This window comes from Henckelia pumila, chromosome 3, assembly GCF_033568475.1.
Source record: "Henckelia pumila isolate YLH828 chromosome 3, ASM3356847v2, whole genome shotgun sequence".
In the NCBI taxonomy this organism is placed as follows: Eukaryota; Viridiplantae; Streptophyta; class Magnoliopsida; order Lamiales; family Gesneriaceae; genus Henckelia; species Henckelia pumila.
The window spans coordinates 74,081,599-74,089,782 of record NC_133122.1 but is presented as its reverse complement, the minus strand read 5'-3'; the positions used below and the strand labels follow the sequence as shown (position 1 = coordinate 74,089,782).

The following is an 8,184-nucleotide window of genomic DNA, read 5'->3' as shown; positions in this document are numbered from 1 at the left end:
GATTTAAAATTTTGATCGTTCATAATATTCTTTCGAATTTTGCTATGTAATTGATATTCTTGATGAATTTGTTATAAGTATGTTTTGGCACTGTTATGACTCAAATTAAGAGTTGAAAGGAAATTTACGAACCATGTTATGTTATAGCCCTGATGCGATGGGTAATAATAACCGTTCCATGACCTCACCCTTTAGAGGGATTACATATAGGAGACTAATCAGTTAGCCACGATTAATGAGATGAATTTCAGTGTCTGGCCAAAGTATGTAAATCATGTCTATTTTGTTATGATGATATTATGCTTTGTTGGGACATGAAAGAAATGTTTTGTTATGGAATATATTACAAGTTTTTAGATAAATATATATATGTATATATTTGATATGATCGATCGGCCCCCACTTGCTGAGTGTTTCCCAAAACACTCACCCCCGTACTTTTTCCCTCCCAGATGGTGAAGATGATGATGTTGAGGAACGAGAACAAGATATATTTTGGGGATGGTGATAGAAGAACATTTTAAGAGTTTATTTTGTTATTTTTATTTTGAGTTTGGTACATTAATATTTTGTTATTTAAGTTTATAGTCGCTTCCGCAATTGTTATTAGTTTTGGATTATCGAGTTGTAAAGACAATATTTTTGGAGCATTTATTTATGAGAAAAGACTGGTTTGCATATACTGTACTACGAGGCTTGTTGTTTTATAATTTGTGTGAATTTGAAACAACGCCGGTGGCACGTCTCGGTCTCGGGGCGTGACACGAAATATGAACACCCCTAACGAAAATAACTTCACTTTAATACCTCTTTTCTCTTCCTCAATTAAACACACAATCGAAGTTGATTTTTTTTTTTAATGGCGAGGAGGGAGGAAGAGAGAGAGATTGGTGTTTCTTTGTGGCACAATTGCATCTGAGCAAGTAGGGATGATAATGGGTCGGGGTCGGGGTCTGTTAGGATTTCATATCTCTGTCCTCATTTTCATTTATTATATTTACCCCAATACTCATCCTCATCTTTTTCGAATATTCAACTTTCATCCCCATTCCCATACTAATCGGATGATGGATACTCATATCCTATCCAAATATCTTATTACCACATACAATTGCATTTTTTCAAATTTTATTATTTAGATAAAACTATACTTATTCACCAAATTTTTATAAGAAAAATAAGAGAAAGATGAAAGATAAAAAAAATTAGCAAACTAAACATAATATAAAAAATAAAAAATATTATATATAATTTATCTCAACACTATTATTCTACAAAATAGCTTTATACTAATAGCTTTCTATGTTCATCCAACTACCATCTTTCAACAAAAATAAATTATAATTAACATCCTCCCCAATCCTTAAATCCGAAATCTCCATACCCAATTATTCATTTATTTAATCGGATCTAACCCAATTACCTATTAATTTAATCGGTCCAGAAAATCCCTCCATACCATCCTTCTACTAGCAAGGCTTCAAATCCGTTTGTAACAATCAACACAAATAGGAGAAGACAAGATCTCGTGAGTATGTTCTATTTTGGCTAAATGTTTTGTCGATAAATTTTAGTTTATTTCGATTTACAGAAGAAATCAAAGTTCAGATCTGAACCTGCCATGCAAACTTTTTGAATAAATTGAGATTGACCTGCGAATTACGGATTTTATGAGTTGTACAGAAAACAGGGAATCATCGGCAGATTTATAATCCAAAATTAACTTCTTTGGAATCACAATTCAGCTGCCTTGTGTCTCCATTGTAGATGTGTCGACAATGGAGATCGGTAGAACAAAAGAAATTAGATTACGCGATTGAGAAAGATTTTTATCTCTACTAAATTATAATACTTCCGTACTCTTTAAAAACTTCTTTGGTCTGACATTGATGACACCATTATTATATTACATTTTTACCCTAAAAAATACACTTGTCTTTTCATTGTGTTGGGTAAAAGGGACAAATACGGATACACACTATCTTCATCACCCATAATCTTCGTCTGATTTTTTTATGCACGTTCATCTTCAAAAACGGTTCACATCTCTTAACTTCGTAAATGTAATTCTTCATTCATTATCCCTTCCCCTCATTCGCAAATCTCTTTCATTCAGGGTCGAATTACTTTTCTTTTCACTATATTATGTACTCATTTTCAAATTCTCTGTGTTGTGTTCATTTTCGGGATGCCAATTATTTTTGTTCATCATCTTTTGCTGTATTTTTTGCCCCCTGAATTTCCATCTCGGATTTTATTTTTTTATCATTGATGTTTGTTTGCTGAGAAGGCTAATTTCCATCCTGGAATCTGTTTCTGATACTGTAATTTTCTCCACACTGGACGTCAAGCTTTTGTATCCTTTCTCTGTATCCACGAAATGGTTTGGCAACTGTTTGATCAAATTTCACATTGAACAAATCTTTCACATTTCACTGTACTTTTTTTGTTCTAATTTTTGTATCAGTTATAATTCTAAAGAGGGGTTAATTGTGGATTTCTATGATCATCAATTAATTAATGACACTTCATATCTCTTTATTACATGAGATAGGGTTAAATGATCTTCAGTCAATTAATGACACTTCAAATTTTCATTTTTTATCTATTTTTTCTTTGATAACATGAATCGCATGTAACGTTACACACCCGTCGTGTGTGCCCCCTCACTAGTATTATTTAAACACATGGACATTTTTTTTTATAAATGTGGTCTTTCACATTGCCATTTATTAACGTAATCCATGGCAAATGGGCTTGAATTGTTGTTCGCATTAATCTACAGTAACTGTTTTTCAATCCTAATGCATATCAAGAGGAAAATAAATAATACAAACATAGGTTCAATATAGGCTTCCTTATAAATCAAGTCTTTATCATGCCTACCAAACCGGACAAAATTATTAGCTATTTTTGGAGTATTTTTGGAGTATTTTCCTTTGTAATCCATATAAGTAATCCATAGATAAGCAATATAATGTAAATTAAAAATAAATAAGAAAAAATAGTTAATACATTATTTGATTTGATGGATAGATTATAATTTATTTGATTTAATTGATGTAAAATTATTAATTAATAAATAGATAAATAAATAATATGACGAAAATAAGGCGAAATTGATTGGGATAAGCTATACATAGATTAATAATACATCAAACCAAACAATGTCAATTGTTTAAATTCGAGTATACTAACTTTTCTATATTAATAACTAGACTCTTAAATTTAAAAACTACGTTTTCATTTGATAAAATATATACTTAGAGCGTGTTTGGTTTCAGAAATGTTTCATTTAATTTTTTTATTATGAGCAGTGGTGCTTACCTCAATTAAACAACAAAATATTACATCTTCCTGCCATGCACAACAGCTATGGGGACTGAATGTGTCCATCACTATTTGGGAGGTCAAGTTTCCCTTTCTGAATCTCGGATTCTAATGCACCTGTTTTGGAAACCACAAAAGATCAATAAATTGGAAAAGTTAACATATTCAACTAACACAAAGAAAAGAGACAAGATATGGTAATAACCAAACATAGCTAATGTTTAGAAATGCTTACAAGAACAATACTCGGTCTCCCTGTCATCAAAGATCAGCGATCAATAGAAATCGAAAAGTCTCACATACAAATTTAACAGTATACATGGTAGAATATGAATTTCAGAGTGATGAACATGTTTATCCTAATAAACTTTTATCAGCTACTATGTTGTCCCCGGAAATTTATGTAGATTGATCACAAGCACAAGCACAAGCACAAGAACAAGAAATCTATAGTATTTACTATTTATTCAATCCATGTAATAATGTCAAACTATCAAAATGAAGCTTGACTGGTTGCACACAAATTTGTTATAATATTCGCTATAATATTTAACATGCATGCACATGTTCAAATAAAAACATGAAATTCATCACTCATTCAGTCCCAAATATTTCTTACCAAGTTACGAGATTCCTTATTAACATCTCCAAATATAATCCATAGTTACTATTTATTCCAGCAATTATGTGCATTTTGCAAACTTATTTATATGGGATTCTGGAAAAACTATGTTAGGATAATTAATAAAGAAGAGAGTGCCAAAAGTTAAAAAATTAAACCCCAAGGGAATCTTAGAATTTCTCAATTGACCACCTCTTGTACCGGCAACAAATTTATTCATCACCGGGTCAGTGCAAGTTTTAGAATTGTGGTAGGATTTCAGATTTTAAGGCAGGTGTTATTCAGGGTTAGGACTCAAATTTTGTATGCAAGTACAACAATCAACGAAGGAAAACGGGCCGTCCAAATATAGAAGCCGCAGTTAAAAAGGACTTTATCAATATTGCTTTTTTAACGTGTTTTTGTAAAAAAATATTTAAAAAATCAAAGAGAATTTTAAAATCGAATACAATAGTGAAAAAAGAGTTCCCTTTAAAAAAAAAAAAGAAAAAGAAAGAGCATATCTCAGAAGTCACATTTTTTGGCTTATAGAAAAGTGTTTCTCACACTTCGTTCAAAATACATTTTAACCAAAGCACCACATTTTTAAATATGAAGTGCTTTTATTTAGATAGATTATTTATCCAAACATACTCAAAATACCATCAATATCTACTGACAACCTAAATAATAGAAAAGATTTACTGTCATGTTTTGTTTAGAGGTAAAAAAATTTCACATAACTATTTTTATTCCTAATGCATATCTAAATTGTTAATATGACATATTTTTATGACGATTGACCTCACAGCCACTATCTAATGACAACCTCAAATTCTATTCCAAGAAATTGAATCCAATTTCCAAACTTGTGGTGTTCTATTATGAGTTCACTTTAATCAGTCATAGTTTCAGACCTTTTGCCAACTAGGTTAAACTTTTGCGACATACTAACTTTTTATGCTAATAAACGTGACTCCAAAGAGTTTACTATTGCCACAAGCTTTGGCCAAGTGGCACCTAGTGTGTCAAATGGTGATATAGGTCACGTGTTTGAGAGCTCCAACTCCCATCCCCAATTTTAATGAAAAGAGTTTACTTTTAAACCTATTCATCACAGATTACAATGATCGCATTTATGGCGCTAAAAATAAGTTACACACAAGCACAAGAACATAAAGAGAGGATCGGAGATCACGAGAACCTCCAATAGTGGTGGCGGAGGCGAATTTCTAGAGACGACGTTCAGAAAACCCCTTCCCTTACTCTTTCATCAAAGGTATGTCTCTTTCTCCAAGTCTCATAATTCTAATGAATTTTGTTGATTTTGGATAGTCCAGTATGGGGGGCTAGAAACACCGCCCCACATCACATTTGGTTGTATCCATCCAATCTTGGTGTTTTCCATGCTACAATGATTTGTCGTTGTTGGGCATGTAAAACGCTGACCAGTTTTCTATTGATTGGATTGTGATTGGAGTGATGGGAGGTGCATGTAATGTGCCTCCGTTGGCTACCACCACTCACCGTCTAGCAACATCACTACCCTATGATTTGTATAATTAATACTAAATCTAGACTTCATTCTGTAAAATTTATTCGAAGTGATTGATTGTAAATTTTTCCCATAAATAACTTCGAGGTGGCAAGGAAAGAATGACTTAATTATTTAAAATCATAGTACTACTGCACAATAGGTCCAAATCCTAATTCACTAGTAGATCTTCCAATTGGACAAGTTTTTTTGAAACCACGTCAATTAAAATGGATGGATCCATAATTGGTTTGTTTGGTAAAATTCACTAACAATGGATTTCAAATCCCAATTATTTATTTTTGTGTCATTGGGTGGATATCAAATTCACCTCAATGTGGAGTCATTTGAAAATTAAAATCTTCCCTCAAAATACCTACTCAAATTAAAATCCTCCAATCCAAATGCAGCCTTATTGTTAAGTTTTCTAAAAATGTATATTTTCTTTGCTTTGATTGCATTCACACTTGCGTTCAAGAACATGTTAAGTTAAGAAATACCCAATAAACTTTAAGTAAACTTTAGGAACATCTCTTAGAATTTTCAGATTAATATAATGAAGGTGAGAGGAGTGGGTCATATGGCATTGATTCAAATCCCTTGATGTAGGTTTTGGAACATTAAGGAGCAGTGTCTAACCTCTTCTCCATCCTAATGCTTGATCAAAGAGATTTTAGGTTATATGAAGAAAAATCTATGTCAATACCTTAGCACACAAGACCAGTATACAGATGTGGCAATAAACCTACTCATAGTATATGAACTTCTATGGATGTAATCCTTGATGACATTGAGATAACACTGCTATCATTTTTGTTACTTTGATGCAAATGACTTTGAATCACAAAAGAAGTAGGATATTCCTAAATTTTTGCAAAAATAGTCTTTTTTCGACAATTAATTCCTTAAGACAGATATAACCATCATAAACATAAGCAGATACGGAAAAATGAAAATATGTCCTGGAATTTTTTTTTCCATATACAACACTTTTTACATGATTATTGCTTCATTTTCTTTACATTATATCAATAAAAATCCTAAAGAAACTGAGCCTCAAGTTACCCATCCTACAAGTGATATACTGTTAACTTTGAAACTTTAAAGGTTCTGCACTTGCTTCCTCTAAGACAAGAACAAACAAATACTTGGTCTGATTGTCGTCCACATAGTCTAAGCAAGAAAAAATAGCAGTTGGTTTCACTAGACTTTCTCCATTAATTTTTCTTTATGCATAAGAATCTTCCCCATTCCACTGTAATTAATGTGGGCATAAAATGCAATTAAGATGATGCAACTAAATAACTCTATTTGGTAATGTTACTCAATAGCATGTATGCTATGTGATAATGTTACAAATTACAGATGGCTCACATACCCCGTGAACATAGAGGAGATGCGGAAAAGGTTTTTCTAAGGATGATGGTTGACGAGATCGAAAAGGGACACGCACCAGGATCAACGTTCAGGATGGAAAACCAATTGAGTGTGAATAGGAAGTTCCGAATGTTATTTGGCCCTATGTTTTCAGATCGTTATCTGAAGTCTAGACTGATAAATCTCAAGAAGCGACATAATGAGTTCTCAGAACTGTTGAACCGAGAAGGAATTCAGTGGAACATGCAACTTAATGCTGTTTATGGAAATGATAAACTGCTAAAGGAAGAGTACAAGGTAAATCTCTTAAGTTTTGTTCATTAATTCAAAGAACAATAATGGATTCAAACATCTGCCTCATGAACCTAAAATACATTATTCTCTCTTTCCAGCATCGGTACAAGCGTGGGGGTTACATGGGAGAACCAAACTTCGAGCTCATGCGCCAAGTTTTTGAGAGTGGAGTTGTTTTTGAGTAAATCAAAAAATGGGATACCCTTTTGGTAACATCAAATAAGCTTTCATGCACTCTTAACAGTTGTCTCAAATCGTTAATTTCTTGAATGGCTGTATCAATCATATAACATGTCTGAATTTCTATGCTGAAAAATGGGTTTCCATTATGAATGAATTGATGGTTGAAATTTTTATATGTATATACTCCTAATACATTCGATTAAGGTAGATCAATCAATAAAATCAGAACTCTAGGATAAAATTAAGGTAACAACGATCACAAAACGCATGAAAATTACAATTGAAGGATGCGTACCATCGTCAATTGGAGATTTAGGTTGCAAGAATGGTGAAGTGGAGTGAGTCCTTTGCTACAGGTACAACTCGTTTTATTTATCGTAATAACAATGGAGGCCCATGGGTCAAGACCAATTTTATACGAGTTGGTAATGAAAATGACCAGCTTCGTTCGTTGGGTTTTTTTTAAATTAAATTTCAAAAATAATTTAAATGGTGATGTGTTACCCAAAAAAAAAAAAAAAAAAAAAGTTATCACTAAGGGTGATTGAAATGGGAGATTTTTTCCAAACTTTTAAGGTGGAAAAGAAGCTGAACCCTGTAGGCTGAAACTGAAGCTAGCGTCCCAATTTGGATGCCAGTTTCAACATTCATTTTTTATTAAAAAAAAGGTTAAATATTTTTTGGGGTGCGTTCAACATTCATATTTATTATTAATTATTAATATTTTCATCATATCATTTTTATTTTATTAAATATTCATAATAACATTTGAAATGTTAAATAAAAAATATCAAAATATAATTAATCAAATCATTTTACATTAATTTACGTAATCAATTCAAAATACTAAAACATAATTAATCAA

General features: G+C 32.0%; 1 long non-coding RNA gene across 1 annotated transcript; it reads right to left on the bottom strand.

The window, feature by feature from the left end:
• Nucleotides 1–3,118: 3,118 nt before the first annotated feature.
• Nucleotides 3,119–7,692, bottom strand: LOC140891637 (uncharacterized). The gene is made up of 3 exons (XR_012152583.1): nucleotides 7,615–7,692; nucleotides 3,566–3,585; nucleotides 3,119–3,447 (listed from the first exon to the last, which is right to left on the bottom strand). It is a non-coding gene; the product is annotated as an uncharacterized lncRNA (long non-coding RNA).
• Nucleotides 7,693–8,184: the final 492 nt, after the last annotated feature.